Source organism: Sapajus apella, unplaced genomic scaffold (assembly GCF_009761245.1).
Source record: "Sapajus apella isolate SASKATOON/1434 unplaced genomic scaffold, GSC_monkey_1.0 scaffold19, whole genome shotgun sequence".
Classification (NCBI taxonomy): Eukaryota; Metazoa; Chordata; class Mammalia; order Primates; family Cebidae; genus Sapajus; species Sapajus apella.
In genome coordinates, this window is record NW_022436959.1 from 20,091,151 (window position 1) to 20,108,661 (window position 17,511).

Genomic DNA, 17,511 nt, shown 5'->3' on the forward strand with positions numbered 1-17,511 from the left:
TACCTGCCTCATCAGGTTGTTATGAGTATTACATGTGACAGCACATTAGTTATAATGACAACGGTCACAGTGATGACCTTTCTGTAAACCAAAGAAGGGATGCTATTCTGCAGGGCTTAGAAGTAGAGGAGCATAACCCCCTAAAAATAGTAAGAGAAGCTAAAGCTAAAGGGGTGGGTTAAGAGAGAGCCCTAAATGTCCAAATGCCAGAAGTGCAAGAAAAAAGCAGCAAATCGCTAAGAAAAAAAAGAAAATAGAGGGATACGCACTGGATGTCAAGTCAAGAGAGCAGAACCAGATGGGAGAAAACAGCTTAAGATCAAATGGACTGGTGGCTGAGGGGTCCCAAACAATGTCCTTCAATGTTGTTGCTGTTGGAAGCTGACTTTTATGATGAGTTAAGAAGTGTGACCTGACTTATAGGGCCAAAAGTGGGAAGGCAGCCAAGAGTCCAACATAACAAATAATTATTCAAAACCAGTTTTTATATTATAGTTTTGGTGATGGAAGGCTGAAATGCTTATTTATGGATAATTGAGTTTTAACTATTTTATGTCATTTCATGTAGACATCATGAGATGAGATGTTTCTATTGTATTTTTAGTTTGTTTTCAAATAATGTGTTATGACATAAGATTCAAACTTGAATGTGTCAAAGGTCAGACTTGCTCAATTTGCCCAAAGGAAAGATCATAATGATAATTCCTCGAGAGGTTTAATACGTCAAATGTAATTACATCTCAGTCAGTTGCTCAACATTTTAAAGCATACTTTTTGTGCAGAGTTCAGAGTAAAGTGCTTTAAATCTGTATTTTCCGTAAGAATATTTTATTGGTTTTATCTTCGAATAAGAAAAGAAGCCTAATTCTCAAAGATCAAAGTATTTCTCATATGAATCATTTTTTGGCTCATGGATTTGCATTTCTGGTCATAAAAATTTCCTTCATTACACTGTTTTATTTTCATTCTCTGCCTCTTATCGGAAATACTTTGACACATGACCAAGGAAAACTAATCCTTGATCAAGGATAAAATATGATTGACTACATAATCAAAAGTATGTAAACATAAACTAGTCTGTATTATAATTAAATGGTTATGAAATAGAAATATAAGTCTAAAGATAAATGAAGAAATCTCTAAATTAGCAAAGAAAACATGGCATATAACTACCGAAAAGAATTAGTTGTTCTCACATTATGAGGAAAATAAAATCTCCAACTATCAATATTGTTTTCTATTATTTCAAGATCAAATAGTTTAAAATATTTGGTGTCTGCAGTAGATGACTTAGTATACCATTTCATGCTATTTAGACCAAAGACTTAAGCAAACATCCAATATTTGAAATGAATGAGAAAATATTTGCTTTATTTTACATACAATAGTTTTAAATTAGAAGTTTCTTTTCTTTGAAATTATATATGCTAAAATGTCCAGAGACTGTATTGGAATTAATGTTTGTAATTAAACTCCTTAAGCTACTTGTTTGATTGATTCAAAGTTCAATAGGCGGAAACTTCTTACTTGTTCTGTGTAAAAGGACTATTCTTGGATAAACAATTTTGTCTCTTATCCCTTCCTATAATCATAAGTGTCTACTAGGAAAGACAAAGTCTCTGAGGTTTTTGTTTAGAAATGACTTTTAAAGAGTGCAAATTGTACCCTGCCTGGTACATTACATACCAGCAGCAAAAGGTAGAAGAGCCATTTACTTTGACGGTCTAGTTTATATGCCTTTTTCCCCTCTATTCTTTCATGTTTTTACTATCTTCATTTCCCCACTACGCAGCCTACTAGTAGCTGAAGAATATCAATAAGCAAATGTTTTCTCATTTAGTGGATTTTCCAGCTTCAAAGGAAAATTGCATTTTAGCATAATTTCAACATGACTCCTGAGGAGATTCATTTCTGTTATTTGAAGATAGCTGTTTGCGAAATTTGAAATCTTAAAGATTACAGCTTTTCATTTTTTATCAGTAAATATTTTCTGTGATGTCTTCCATATGGTAAACATTCAGTAAAAATGGTTTCATGAATGAATTGTATAGTTCTAAAAATACAAGAATACTAAAGTTCTTAACATAATTTTCAACCAGACATATTTAATTCTTTACAAATCCACTTCTCGACAACATTTATCTTCAGCTTGAATGGTTAGTGCTATAAATAGAGTGAACTTCGTGATCTTGCAAAACTTAGCTCAAGTCCTGACTCAGCCTCTACTACGTGACATTGAGCAAGTTACTTAACTCTGAATGTAAGCAGTTGTTTCTAAGAATTAGACACAAAATATGTAAGAACAAATTAAGCATAATAGCTGTTTAATAAATGATTGCATTATTGTTGTAAATAAAAACTTCTATTTTTAAAGTTACTTGAGGCTATCTGGAAGAGGATTTCTTAAACCACTTAATTGTCATGTATATTAGTATATTCTTATGCAATATTATCCAGGTATTATAGAGTCATGAAGATTAATGGGTAGATATGAACAAATTATACTGAATAAAAATAAATGTATCAGACAGAGGAAAGTTTATTAGTTTTAAGAACAAAGAGTTTGTTTTTCTGGCTACCTTTTATTAATTTCAAGTTTATCATAGGAATTACAGACAATGTGGTATTGTGCTTTTGGGAATGTATTAAAACTTCCTCTGAGGCTTATTACAGTTTTTGTGATTGTCTCATACATGCTACTATGTGCTACCAGGAAAATAGCCTCCCTTAGGAATTGCCATTAGATTCGTTGGGAAATTCTAAAATAATCACCTTAGAAGATGGTGGTGATAACATACTAGTTCCTGGAGCAATTGCTCCAGCAATTCAGTTTAATAATTTGCTAGCATAGTGCTCCGGATATACATATGAGAGGAAACTTCTTATTCCATATATATGGATATATATATGGATATATACGTGTGTCTATATGTATATATATATGTTTATATGTACATATATATGTATATATGTACACGTATATATGTACATGTGTGTATATATACATGTACATGTATATGTATGCACATATATATTTACGTGTATATATGTATATATACACGTACATATATATATATACACACATCAGGATATATATCACATATATCACAGTATCACAAAATATATATGGGTATTTTAAGCACATGTCAAAATATTTTCTGTGAAGCAGCCTACTAGGGATTACTTTGACCTCAGAGTGGCAGAGGTTATAAGAGGCTGTAAGTAGGGTTAGAATAATACTTAGAGGAAGTACCTGAGAGTGGAATGCCTGAGAGTGGAATGCATGTCATCAGTTCAGTGTATGTGGACATTGTTGACAACTTCACTGTTTTGATTGTGCAAGAACATGGTAACATAAGGTACCTCATCATCATACTGAAGGAATTTCCCAATGGGATGATAAAATAACTGACTGAATCTCAATTTTTTAGCTTCTCTATTTCTTTGAATAATTGTCGTACTTTCCACATTTTCTGTGTTGTATATTCACATATGTTCAGCTTTCTTTTAGAAAAAGAATAGAGTTGGCTATTACAAATAGTTCTACAATAAACACAGGAGTGCTAATAATCTCTTCAAGATTCTGATTTTAATTCTTCTGTCCACGAAAGACAAGGCACAGAAGTGACCTAAATGTCCATTGACAGAAATAAAGAAAATGTGATGTATAGATAGATATAAAATATGGATTTGTATTTCTGGTCATAAAAATACATATATACATATATATATATATACACATATATAATATATAAAATATATATAAATACATATATACACACATATATAATATATAAATATATAAAATATATATAAATACACATACACACACATATATATATACACACACACAATGGAATATTATTCATCCTTGAAAAGGAAGCAAATTGTGCCATTTGTGACAACATCGATGAATGTGTGGACATTGTGCTAAGTGAAATAACAGGCACAGAAGGACAAATATTATATGATACCACTCATGGCAAATCTAAAATAGTCTTATGGAAGCAGAGAACAGAACTGTGGTTGTCAGGGATGGTTGGGGTGGAGAACAGGGAGATAGTCAAAGGGTACAAAGCTCTAGTTTTCTAAGATGAGTGAGTACTGGAGAGCTAATGTATAACATAGCACTTACAGTTAACAATACTGTATTGTATGATGAAACTTTGCTAAGATGTTAAATCTTATGCTAAGCATTCTTATCACAATAATAATAATAAATAGAGTGAGAGGAAACTTTTGGAAATGATGGGTATGTCATGGCATAGACTATGGTAATGGTTTTATGGCTGTATACTTATCCCCAAACTCACCAAGTTGTATACCTTAACTACATACACAGCTTTTCACATGTCAATTGCACTCAATAAAGTTGTTAGAAAGAAAGAGTTGGCTCAGATGGTTAGATCCAAAGAAGATTAATTTTCTTGTTCTCTTAGAAATGTTAAATAGGCATTCCCAGTGGTATTGGAGATTTTACTCAAAAAGAAACAGGAAAGATATACAAGGCTTAGAGAATGACCACTGTCTGTCATATCTAATACATATGCTGTCTGATATATGTCCTATAATTCTGTAAGACCGTAAAAGATTGCCAAGCCTCAAGGCCTAGCAATGGATAACAGGTTAGAAGAACACTAAGAAAACAGCCTTGATAACATCTGGATCTGTTTCAAATATACCACATCACATTGGGAGCACATCAGACAGACAAACCTTCCACTTTTCTACTGTGTTTTTAAAATAATTATATTTTACAAGGATTAATATAAAGGTTGTTTATATTAAATTAACACAATAATAGGTCTCACTGAAAATACTCATTAAAAACTCTTACATAAATATTCATGGTATCTGCATTTTCAGAGTTTAAAAACTGAGGGTAAATTGAATACAATTCAGTAGTAATATTGATAGGCCATAAAATAACTGTATGAAAGCATTCTCATTTGTTTTCACAGTTCCTATTCTGATAGCAGTGGTTTCTAAAGAAAGGCATTCTGTTAAGAAGTCTACAGATTTGCAAAGCTCACATGTCTAAAGCAATTATTAAGGTTAAGTAAAAATACTTATAATGCTTTGCAAATCAAGTACAAATGATAAAGTTTAATGCATATATCTGTATTTACATATATGCACACATAGAATTTATTCAGTTATTTTAAAAAACATTGCAACTCTATTATGAATATTGTTCTGAAACTCATTACAATATTTTACATGAGATGTAAAATCTTCACATAAGATATTATAAACAATATTTTAAATACAAACTATGGACATGTTTAATTTTATTTTCTAAGTCATCATGATAAAATATTTGAGTTGTTTTTAATATATTATGATTTTATATCATCTTTTGGTCAACTTTAAATAAACAAATATTTGGGCATATATTTTGTGATTTTTGTTAGATCCTTGGCATTGGAAATGGTGAGTGAAAGGCTGAGGGCTTTTGAGATTTTTGCCAAAATTCTCCACAGAATGGTTGCATCAAAAAGTAATCTGATCAGCAGTGCATGAGTGCACACTTATAAAGTGTTGCTAATACCTACATCCTATGTAATATCACCTAGATAATCTCACATGGCACCTCTGTAGAAAGAACTTATTTGCTGCTAATCAAAAAACTACTATGATAACATTTGCCAAGGTAAATAATCAAATTAATCATGTAACCTCAGAAACATATGTATGAGAGGAGCCAATTCCTTATAACCATGCAGAATGCTATCAAAACTCTAAGAAATACTTACAGCTATTATACTCTTTCTCTCAGAGGATAAGCTGTACATAAATACTGAGAGCTAGTTGCTTCCTAAAGCTGTTTTCAGATTTGATTACCTAAGACATGCAGATGTCATGTCATGTCATTGTATCAGATTATCACATGCAATAGATTGAATGTCAAATAAGAGTGAGAATTCAGAGGAAAGGAAAGAAAAATTATCCCCAGGGCTAGAGTGTAAGATACTGTCTTAGCAAAACTATACTTCTAGAAGTGACAGAAGTATCACAAAACCCTTTTAAAACCTTAAGAGCACGTTCATTCTGGCTGTTGACTCTGAATATCATAGAACATCAATTATTCTAAAGTGATTTGGCTTCACATTCTTTCCCGGTAGAATAATTTAGTATTTTTCAACCTTTGGTATAATGGTACAACAGAAAGAGAATAGAAGAGAAGTAAGAAAACCAGATTTTTTTTCTATCCCAGCTCCACTACACATACTTTATAACTTGGGGTAGAAAGACACTTTTATAACAATAGCTAACTTTCATTGTGCAGTCTTTATATTTCGGGCCTTGGGCTAGTGTGCGTGTGTGTGTGTGTGTGTGTGTGTGTATCTCATGTAATCCTACAATAACTACACTATAAACGATATTCTGCCCTCTTCCGCTTCTTGTAAATAGGAACATTGAGGCTGTGAGTTCATATGCCCTGCCCAGCATGACTCAGTCATCAAGTGATGGAGACCCATTGTCTGTCATGGGTCATAAGCCTATGAATCCATAGGCTTAACCACCACTCTGTTGTTAAAGTCGCTTTTCTGAAAAATGGGGGCACTTAGTAAATAAAACTGGATATTTTCTAAATTTCTCTCGAAGTCTAAAGTTCTCTCATTTTTAGGACTTCCTACCTTGTTTTTAATAAAAAGGTATTATTTTTGTGTTGATGGAATCCTATTTAATAGTTTAAATGTGTTTATGGAATCCTATTTAACCTATCCTATTTAAACTATTAAATAGGATTCCATCAACACAAAAATAATACCTATTTAAACTTCCCCATATTCATACTACTTTTTAAACTCAGCATTAAAATATAACTCATATAATGCATACAATTCCTTGGTTTGTAATATATTCACAGAGTTGTGCAACTGTTAACACCATCGTCTTTGGAACGGTTTTATCACCCAAAGAAGAATCACTGTATCTATTTGCTAATAGCTACATATTTCTCACCAACCCCCAACCCAAGTCCCAGTCCTAAGCAATCACTATCTACTTTTTGTCTCTATTTACCTATTTTGGACATTTTATATCAATATATAGTCTTTTGTGACTGCCTTTTTTCACTTAGCATAATATTTTCAAGGTTCTTCCATGCCATAGTATATATCATTAATTTTTAATGGCTGAATAATATTTAGTTGTATGAATATACCATGCTTTGTTCATCCATTTGTCAGGTGATGGATAATTCAGTTGTTTAAACTTTTGAGCTATTATGAATGCTGTTGCTAAGAATATTCAAGTACATATTGGTATGTGGACATATGTTTTCAGTTATCTTGAAACATAGTTGCGCTGGGTCTATGTTTAACATTTTGAGGAAATGCCAAACTGTTTTCCAAAGTATCTGCGCTACTTTACATACTCACCAGTAGTTTACAAGAGTTCCAGTTTCTCTACTGCTCTAGCAACACTTGTAACTTTCTTTTATATTATAGCATCCTAGTGGGTATGAAGTGGTAGCTCATTGTGGTTTTGATTTGCATTTCCTGATAGCTAATGATGCTGAGCATCTTTTTACGTATTTGCCATTAATATATCTTATTTAGAAGATAAATAAACATTTAGATATATAAATGCTTATTCAGATCCTTTGTGCATTTTCAAAAATTGGTTTGTCTTTTTATTAAATTATTGAATAGGAAGTGTCCTTTATACATTCTGAAGACATCTCTTATAAAATATGATTTGCAAAATTTTCTCCAGTTCTGCGCTTTGTCTTTCACATTCTTGACAGTGTCCTTTCAAACTAAAGTTTTTACCTTTGATTAATTCCAGTTTATTTATTTTTAGTTTCTCATGCTTTTGGTATTATATCACAGCAACCATTGCCTAATCCCAGCTCACAAAGATTTATCTCTTTATTTGTTTTAAGAGTTTTGTCATTTCAGCTTTTACATTTTGAGTTGATTTGCATATTTGGTATCAGGTAGAAACTGAACTTCATTCTTTTGCATGTAAATATACAGATGGTCTCCAAATTACGATGGTTTGACTTCAGATTTTTTGACTATGCAATGGTGCAAAAGTAATATGCATTAAGTAGAAACCGTACTTTGAATTTTTTTTTTTTTTTGAGACAGAGCTTCACTCTTGCCGCCCAGGTGGAGTGCAGTGGCCTGATCTTCGCTCACCACAACCTCCGCCTCCTGGGTTCAAGCAAATTCTCCTGCCTCAGCCTCCTGAGTAGCTGGGATTACAGGCATGCACCCCCAGACCTGGCTAATTTTGTATTTTTAGTAGAGATGAGGTTCCTCCATGTTGGTCAGGCTGGTCTTGAATTCCCAACCTCAGGTGATCCGCCCACCTCAGCCTCCCAAAGCGCTGGGATTACAGGTATGAGTCACCATGCCCTCCTATACTTTGAATTTTGATCTCTTCCCAGGCTAGCCACATGCAGTATGATACTGTCTCAAGGTGCTGGGAAGCAGTAGTGGTCCACAGCTCCCAGTCAGCCATAGGATCACAAGGGTAAACAACTGAAACTCTAGAGTGTGCTGTGTTGCCAGATAATTTTGCAAAACTGTAGGCAGACGTAAGGCAAACTTTTTTCTACTTTGAAATATCTTAGGATTCATGGTGCCTACCATGTTTTTGAACTCTAATTTTTCATATCAATTTATTTTCTTTATTTTTGAACACTTGTAAATTCCTTGAATTTAACAACTATATGTTACATATATGTATTCCCTACCCTTAGCATGTGGCAAAGTACTGAATCTGTCTATAGTAGGTACGTAGTAAATACTTGATTGTTTGGTTGAGCAGTAGAATTCAAAGTACTAAAGAGGTAATGGAAAAATCCAGGAGTTTTAATAAAGATAGAGGTTGTAAATTTCATCATGCATCCATGTATCACAGCTAATAGTTTGGAAAATGCTGAAATAATGAATGAATATTTGAAAAACAATTCAAATTATCATTCTATTAAAAGTCATTCTGGTAGGGCACAGTGACTAATGTCTATAATCCCAGTAAAGGCAGGAGCATTGCTTGAGCCCAGGAGTTCAAGACCAGACTGGGCAAAAAAAAAAAAAAAAAAAATCACTGAGCATGGTGACGGATACCTATAGTCCCAGCCACTTGGAAGACTGAGGCAGGAGGTTGTCTTGAGCCAAGGAATTCAAGGCTGCAGTGAGCTATGATCGTACAACTCTACTCCAGCCTGGGTGACAGAATGATACTCCATCTTAAAAAAAAAAAAAAAAGGGAAACACAAATCACAATATTCAAATATACTACTATGTTAGTAGCATTTGTTGTTGTGGGAATTCCTTTAATCTCTAAAATTCTTTCAAGGTATGGAGTCAACTTCTTTTATACACGTTCTTGTTTAAGTATAATGTATACAATTAATTAGATATTCCTATTCTACTCCCTCATTATATATATATATATATACCCAATGGAATGTTTTTATTAATGATTTAGTATCATGTTTAGCCAAATAAACTACCTATATCCATTAGTCCAAATAAAAAGGAACTAACTGTAAACTACTGTGCCTCTTGATTAATCATAAGGGCACATCTCTCTTCTAGATATTATATTCATGTTGACAAAATCAGAGAATTTGAGTATAAAAATAAAAACACAGACTTCCGCCTGACCTGAAAACATGAAACCTTTTTTTAAAAAAGTTCTGGTTTTCTGCCACTAAATGAACATTCAGTTAATCTAATCTAAGTCTTGTTTTTTATTTAAGGTTTGCAATCAAGTCTCTAAAAATGCAAATTACATAATTGACTCTTGAGTTTTTCCTGTCCTTTTCCTTCATCTTATTAATCTTACAAGAAATATCATATATGTCTTTCAGAACATTGAATTTAAGAGGAGATGTTCCTGAATAAAGATAACAAAATAATACCACATGAGCATTTAACAGAATTGTTATGAAAAACATTTGGAAAATAACTGGAGAAATTAAGGCTTCTCTGGTTATTTTTACTGAATGATTGTCAAATTCAAAACTTTGGTTTTTATTTTTATGTAGTATTTTAAAGTTAAAGGTATACAAAGTTATAGTTCTACAAAATTTTGCAGGTTAAAAAAATCAGAAACACATTAGTACAGGAAAATACTACATATTTATAGATTCGGACTAAAAGGTATGGGTCTACTTACTTAGTCAGTTTACTTTTGTTTCTTACATTTTGCTTTAAAAAAATATTCTAGATCTACGGAGGGCAAATGAGGAATTTATGGTGAGAAATTTGATGTGTATTAGCAAATATAAATAAAAATAAGCTAAATGATCTAAATATTTGTTAAGAAGCTCTATTTGAAAAACTGGATTAGCATATATCTTACATTTCTTTGGCTAGCAATTATCCTTTCAACTAGCTTAACTATATCAAGTAACATCGGCATCACTGCATAGCATGTAGCTGATGAAGATCTTATCCAGAGTAACTGAACTTCCTAAAGAGAAGATATTACATAGGGATTTAAGAAAGATTAAACTCTTTGTACCCTGCCAAAAGCAATAATTAAAATAAATGGAATCTGGTTATATGAACAGCTGTCATTTCTCCTTCAACAAAGAGAAATGTCAAAAAAGCTAACATTCTAAGAGGACCAAATTTTTACCATTTCCCTCGTTATTCTTCTCTTTTTAAGGAAGATTCCTGAAACAACAATCAAAAGAAACTTTGGATTCTGACTGAGGACAAGTCCAGCAATGGCAAGGCACTCTAGACACTTCTCAGACCCATGGAAACTTCAGGAAGAGGCAGTTCAGTGCTTCCGATATTTGTCTTATCAATTAGGACTCTTATTTATCATCTTCCTCTGGCATTTTTACATGGGTATTCAGGTTTTAAAATAGTAAATATGTTCCAATCTGTGAAATCTCTCAGTTTTCATCCAAATAAATAAAAAACCTTAATATTAAAAAGTAAAATAAATTTTTCGTTGTTGATTTTTTTATATAGGAGACACCCTTTCTACCTCACTGTCATCAATAGAAGTGGGACATCTGAAAATCATGAAAGCTTTCTTTGCAAATATTATGATGATTATATGCTACAGGACATAGACTCCAAAGATTAACAGAGAGGAGAGGAAAAAATATTGACTCAAATGTGAAATATAGATTATTGAGTGATAAAGAAGAAGTGAATATATAATACACTGCAAATTCCAAAATAATGTTAATATACTATATTTATTTTATTGTCAGAACCACTTGAGTGAGAGACAGAAACTAAGGCTAAGAGAAAGTTTATTGTCTGCTTGAAAACCATGACTAGTGAGCTGAAGAATTATGATACAGCCTGATCTTCTAACTTCTAGGCCAGTGTTTTTTCCATTATTTTTTTCAAGAATGTTAAAGCATATGAACAGATAAGTTATAGAAAAATAACACAGATGGCCTTTATACATGTGACAGTATGTTCAACTTCAAACATAAGAACAGCAGTATGCCTTGTTGGTGACACTAGAAAAATAGGCACTTGCATGCATTATTGGTAGGATTCCAGTGGGGTACAAAGTCCGTGGAGGAGAATTTGTCAAATCTAACTAGAGTCCACATTCTTACACTTCGAACCAGCAATCCTACTTCTAGGAATCTATCTTATAAATACACTCACAGAACTCTAAAATGGCATATGAACAAAGTTGTTCATTTTGCTATTATTTTGTAGCAAAAAATTGGAAATAATGCAATAATTTAACAATATAGAATAGACTGAATTAATTATGCCACATTCATATAATAGAGTAATACACAGCACCATAAAAGAATGAGGACCAGAGATGGCCCAATAGGAAGAGCTCCAGAGTGCAGTTCCCAGTGAGAGCCATGCAGGAGGCGAGTGGTCTCCGAATTTCCAACCAAGGTACCAGGTTCATCTCAATGGGACTGGTTGGACAGTGGATGTAGCCCAAGGAGGGCTAACCAATGCAGGGTGGGGCATTGCCTCAACTGGGAAGTGCAAGGGGCCAGAGGACTCCTCCTCCTACCCAAAGGAGTCCATCGGGGACTTCAGACACTCCGGCACTATGGCTCAGATACTGAGCCTTTCCCACGGTATTTACATCCCACAGACCAGGAGATTTCTGCTGGTGCCCAGAACACCAGCAGTGGTTTCCAGCACAAAACTGGGCTGCCATTTTAGCTGGCATCTGGAACACCTGTGAGACAGAAGCATCCATGAGACAGAACAACCCATTCCCCTGAAAGACAGGGTACCAAAGGCAAGGAGCCAAGTGATCTGGCTTGGCGGGTCCCGTCCCCACAAAGACCAGCAAACTGACACCCACTGGCTTGGGATTTTCACAGCCAGCACAGCAGTTTGAGCTCAACCTGGGACGGTTGAGCTTGGTGAGGGGAGGGGCGTCCACTATTACCAAAGTAGTTCTGACCCTGCCTGTGTAAACAAAATCACAAGAAAGTTTACACAGCAGCTGTGCAGACCTCGTGGCAGCTCAGCAAGGCCTCTGCAGGCAGACTGTAACTAGACTCCCACCTTGCTGGGCAGGGCATCTCTGAAAAAAGGCAGCAGCCCATCAGGGACTTATAAATAAAGCCCCACCTTCCCAGGACAGAGGACCTGGGAAAAGGGGTGGTCGTGAGTCCCAATTCAGCAGACTTAAACATCCCTGCCCAGCAGCTCTGAAGAGAGCAAAGGTGCTCCTAGCACAGCACTTGAGCTCCTATAAGGGAAAGACTACCTCCTCAAGTGGCTCCCTGATGCCCATATATCCCAAGAGACACCTCATACAGGAGAGTTCTGACTGATATCTGGTGGGTACCCTTCTGGGATGAAGCTACTAGAGGAAGGGGCAGCAATCCTTGCTGCTCTGCAGCCCCTGTGGGTGATTCCCAGGCAAGCAGGGTCTTGGAGTGGATCTCCAGCAGTCCTGCAGCAGAGGGGCCTGACTGTTAGAAGGAAAACTAAAAAACAGAAAGAAATAGCTCCAACATCAACAGAAAGGACATCCACTCAGAGACCCCATCTGAAAGTCACCAACTTCAAAGACCAAAGGTGGATAAATCCATGAAGATGGGAAGAAACCAGCACAAAAAGGCTGAAATCACCAAACCCCAGAATGCCTCTTCTCCTCCAAGGAATCACAACTCCTCACCAACAAGGGAACAAAACTGGATGGAAATGAATTTGACGAACTGACAGAAGCAGGCTTCAGAAGGTGGGTAATAACAAACTTCTCTGAGCTAAAAGAATATGTTCTAACCCAATGCAAAGAAACTAAGAACCTTGAAAAAAGGTTTGACAAAATGCTAACTAGAATAACCAATTTGAGAAGAACATAAACGACTTGATGGAGCAGAAAAACATAGCATGAGAACTTGGCCGAGCATACAGAAATTTGAAAAGCCAAATTGATCAAGCAGAAGAAAGGATAACAGAGGCTGATGAAATAAAATGAGAAGGCAAGATTAGAGAAAAAGAGTGAAAAGAAATGAAAAAAACCTCCAAGAAATATGGGATTATGTGAAAAGACCTAATATACATTAGATTGGTGTATCTGAATGTGACTTCCAGTGACCAAGCTGGAAAACACTCTTCAGGAATTATCCAGTAGAACTTTCCCAATCTAGAAAGGCAGGCCAACATTCCAATCCAGGAAATACAGAGAACACCACAAAGATACTCTTCAAGAAGAGCAAACCTAAGGCAGTAAATCTTCAGATTCACCAGGGTTGAAATGCAGGAAAAAAAGCTAGGGCCAGCCAGGAAGAAAGGTCAGGTTACCCACAAAGGGAAGCCAATCAGACTCACAGCAAATTTATTAGCAGAAATCCTACAAGCCAGAAGAGAGTGGGGCCAATATTCAACATCTTTAAAGAAAAGAACTTTCAACCCAGAATTTCATATCCAGACAAACTAAGCTTCATAAGTGAAGGAAAAATAAAATCCTTTACAGACAAGAATTGCTGAGAGATTTTGTCACCACCAGGCCTGCCTTACAAGAGCTCCTGAAGGAAGCACTAAACATGGAAAGGAACAACCAGTACCAGCCACTCCAAAAATATACCAAATGGTAAAGATCATTGACACAATGAAGAAACTGCATCAACTAACAGGGAAAACAACCAGCTAGTATGAAAATGGCAGGATCAAATTCACACATAACAATATTAACCTTAAATATAAACTGCCTAAATGCCCCAATCAAAAGACACAGACTGGAAAATTGCATAGACTCAAGACCCATTGGTGTGCTGTATTCAGGAAACCCATCTCACATGCAAACACACACACAGGCTAAAAATAAAGGGATGGAGGAAGATTTACCAAGCAAATGGAGAGCAAAAAAAGCAGGGGTTGCAATCGTAGTCCCTGATAAAACAGATTTTAAGCCAACAAAGATCAAAAGAGACAAAGAATGGGATTACACAATGGTAAAGGGATCAATGTAACAAAAAGAGCTAACTATCCTAAATATATATGCACCCAAAATAGGAGCACCCTGATACATAGAGCAAGTTCTTGACGACCTACAAAGAGACTTAGACTCCCACACAATACTAGTGGAAGACTTTAACACTCTACTGTCAATATTAGACAGATCAATGAGACAGAAAATTAACAAGGATATCCAGGACTTGAACTCGGACCTGAACCAAGTAGACCTAATAGACATCTACAGAACTCTCCACCACAAATCCACAGAATATACATTCTTCTCAGTATCACATCTCACTTAATCTAAAATTAACCACATAATTGGAAGTAAATTACTCCTTAGCAAATGTGTAAGTATGAAAATCATAACAAACAGTCTCTCAGACCACAGTGCAATCAAATTAGAATTCAGGATTAAGAAATTCACTCAAAACCACACATGGAAACTGAACAACCTGCTCCTGAATGACTACTGGATAAATAATAAAGTGAAGGCAGAAATAAAGATGTTCTTCAAAACCAATGAGAATGAAGATACAACGTACCAGAATTTCTGGGACACATTTAAAGCATGTCTAGAGGGAAATTTATGCAACTAAATGTCCCCATGAGAAATGAGGAAAGATCTAAAGCCGACACCCTATCATCACAATTAAAAGAACTAGAGAAGTAAGATAAAACAAATTCAAAAGCTAGTAGAAGACAAGAAATAACTAAGATCAGAGCAGAACTGAAGGAGACAGACACAAAAAAAAACCCTTCAAAAAATCAATGAATCCAGAGCTGGTTTTTTGAAAAGATCAACAAAATAGACCACTACCCAGATTAATAAAATAGAAAAGAGAGAAGAATTGAATAGATGCAATAAAAAATGATAAAGGGGATATCACCACCAATCCAACAGAAATACAAACTATCATCAGAGATTACTACAAACACCTCTATGCATATAAACCAGTAAATCTAGAAGAAATGGATAAATTCCTGGACACTTACACCATTCAAGACTAAACCAGGAAGAAGTTGAATCCCTGTGTAGACCAATAACAAGATTTGAAGTTGGGGCAGCAATTAATAGCCTGCCAACCAAAAAAGGTCTAGGATCAGATGGGTTCACAGCTGAATTCTACCAGATGTACAAAGAGAAGCTGGTACCATTCCTTCTAAAACTATTCCAAACAATACAAAAAGAGGGAATCCTCCCTAAATCATTTTATGAGACTAACATCATCCTGATATCAAAACCTGGCAGAGACACAACTAAAAAAGAAAATTTCAGGCCAATATCCATAATGAACATTGACGCAAAAACCTTCAATAAAATACTGGCAAACTGAATCCAACAGCACATCAAAAAGCTTATCCACCATGATCAAGTAGGCTTCATCCCAGGGATGCAAAGCTGGTTCAACATACACAAATCTATAAACATAATCCTTCCATAAACAGAACTAAAGACAAAAACCACATGATTATCTCAATAGATGCACAGATGGTTTTCAACAAAATTCAACAGCCTTTTATGCTAAAAACTCTCAATAAACTAGATATCGATGGAATATATCTCAATAAAAGCTATTTATGACAAACCCACAGCCAATATCATACTGAATGGGCAAAAACTGGAAGCATTCCCTTTAAAATCTGGCACTCAACAAGGATGCCCTCTCTCACCACTCCTATTCAGCATGGTATTGGAAGCTCTCACCAGGGCAATCAGGCATGAAAAAGAAATAAAGATTCAATTAGGAAAAGAGGAAGCCAAATTGTCTCTCTTTGCAGATGACATGATTGTATATTTAGAAGACCCCATCCTGTCAGCCCAAAATCTCTTTAAGATGATAAGCAACTTCAGTAAAGTCTCAGGATACAAAATCAATATGCAAAAATCACAAGCATTCCTATACATCAGTAGCAGACAAACAGCCCAATCATGAGCAAACTGCCCGTCACAATTGTGACAAAGAGAATAAAATACCTAGGAATACAACTAACAAGGGAAGTGAAGGACATCTTCAAGGAGAACCACAAACCACTGCTCAAGGAAGTAAGAGAGGACACAAACAAATGGAAAAACATTCCATGCTCATGGTTAGGAATAATCAATATCATGAAAATGGCCATACTGCCCAAAGTAATTCATAGTTTCAATGCTATCCCCATCAAGCTACCACTGACCTTCTTCACAGAACTGGAAAAAACCACCTTAAACTTCATACGAAACCAAAAAAGATCCCTCATAGGCAAGACAATCCTAAGGAAAAGGAACAAAGCAGGAAGCATCACACCATCTGACTTCAAAATATATTACAAGGCTACAGTAATCAAAACAGCATGGTACTGGTACCAAAACAGAGATATATAGACCAATGGAACAGAACAGAGGCCTTGGACATAACACTACAAATCTACAACCATTTGATCTTTGACAAAACTGACAAAAATAAGCAATGGGAAAAGGATTCCCTGGTTAATAACTGGTGTTGGGAAAACTGGCTAGCCATGTGCAGAAAACTGAAACTGGACCCCTTCCTGACACATTGCACTAAAATTAACTCCAGATGGATTAAAGATTTAAACATAAGACCTAACACCATAAAAACCCTGGAAGAAAACCTAGGCAATACCTTCAGGACATAGGCATAGGCAAGGACTTCATGACTAAAACACCAAAAGCAATGGCAGCAAAAGCCAAAATAGACAAATGGAATCTAATTAAACTGAAGAGCTTCTGCACAGCAAAGGAAACAATCATTAGAGTGAACAGGCAACCAACAGAATGGGAAAAATTTGACAAAGGGCTAACATCTAGAATCTACAAAGAATTAAAACACATATACAAGAAAAAAAAAAAAAACCCTACCAAAAAGTGGGCAAAAGATATGAACAGACACTTTTCAAAAGAGCACATTTATGTGGCCAACAAACATATAAAAAAACGCTCATCATCACTGGTCATCAGAGAAATGCAAATCAAAACCACATTGAGATACTACCTCACATCAGTTAGAATGGCAATCATTAAAAAATCAGGAGACCACAGATGCTGGAGAGGATATGGAGACATAGGGATGCTTTTACATTGTTAGTGGGAGTGTAAATTAGTTCAACCATTGTG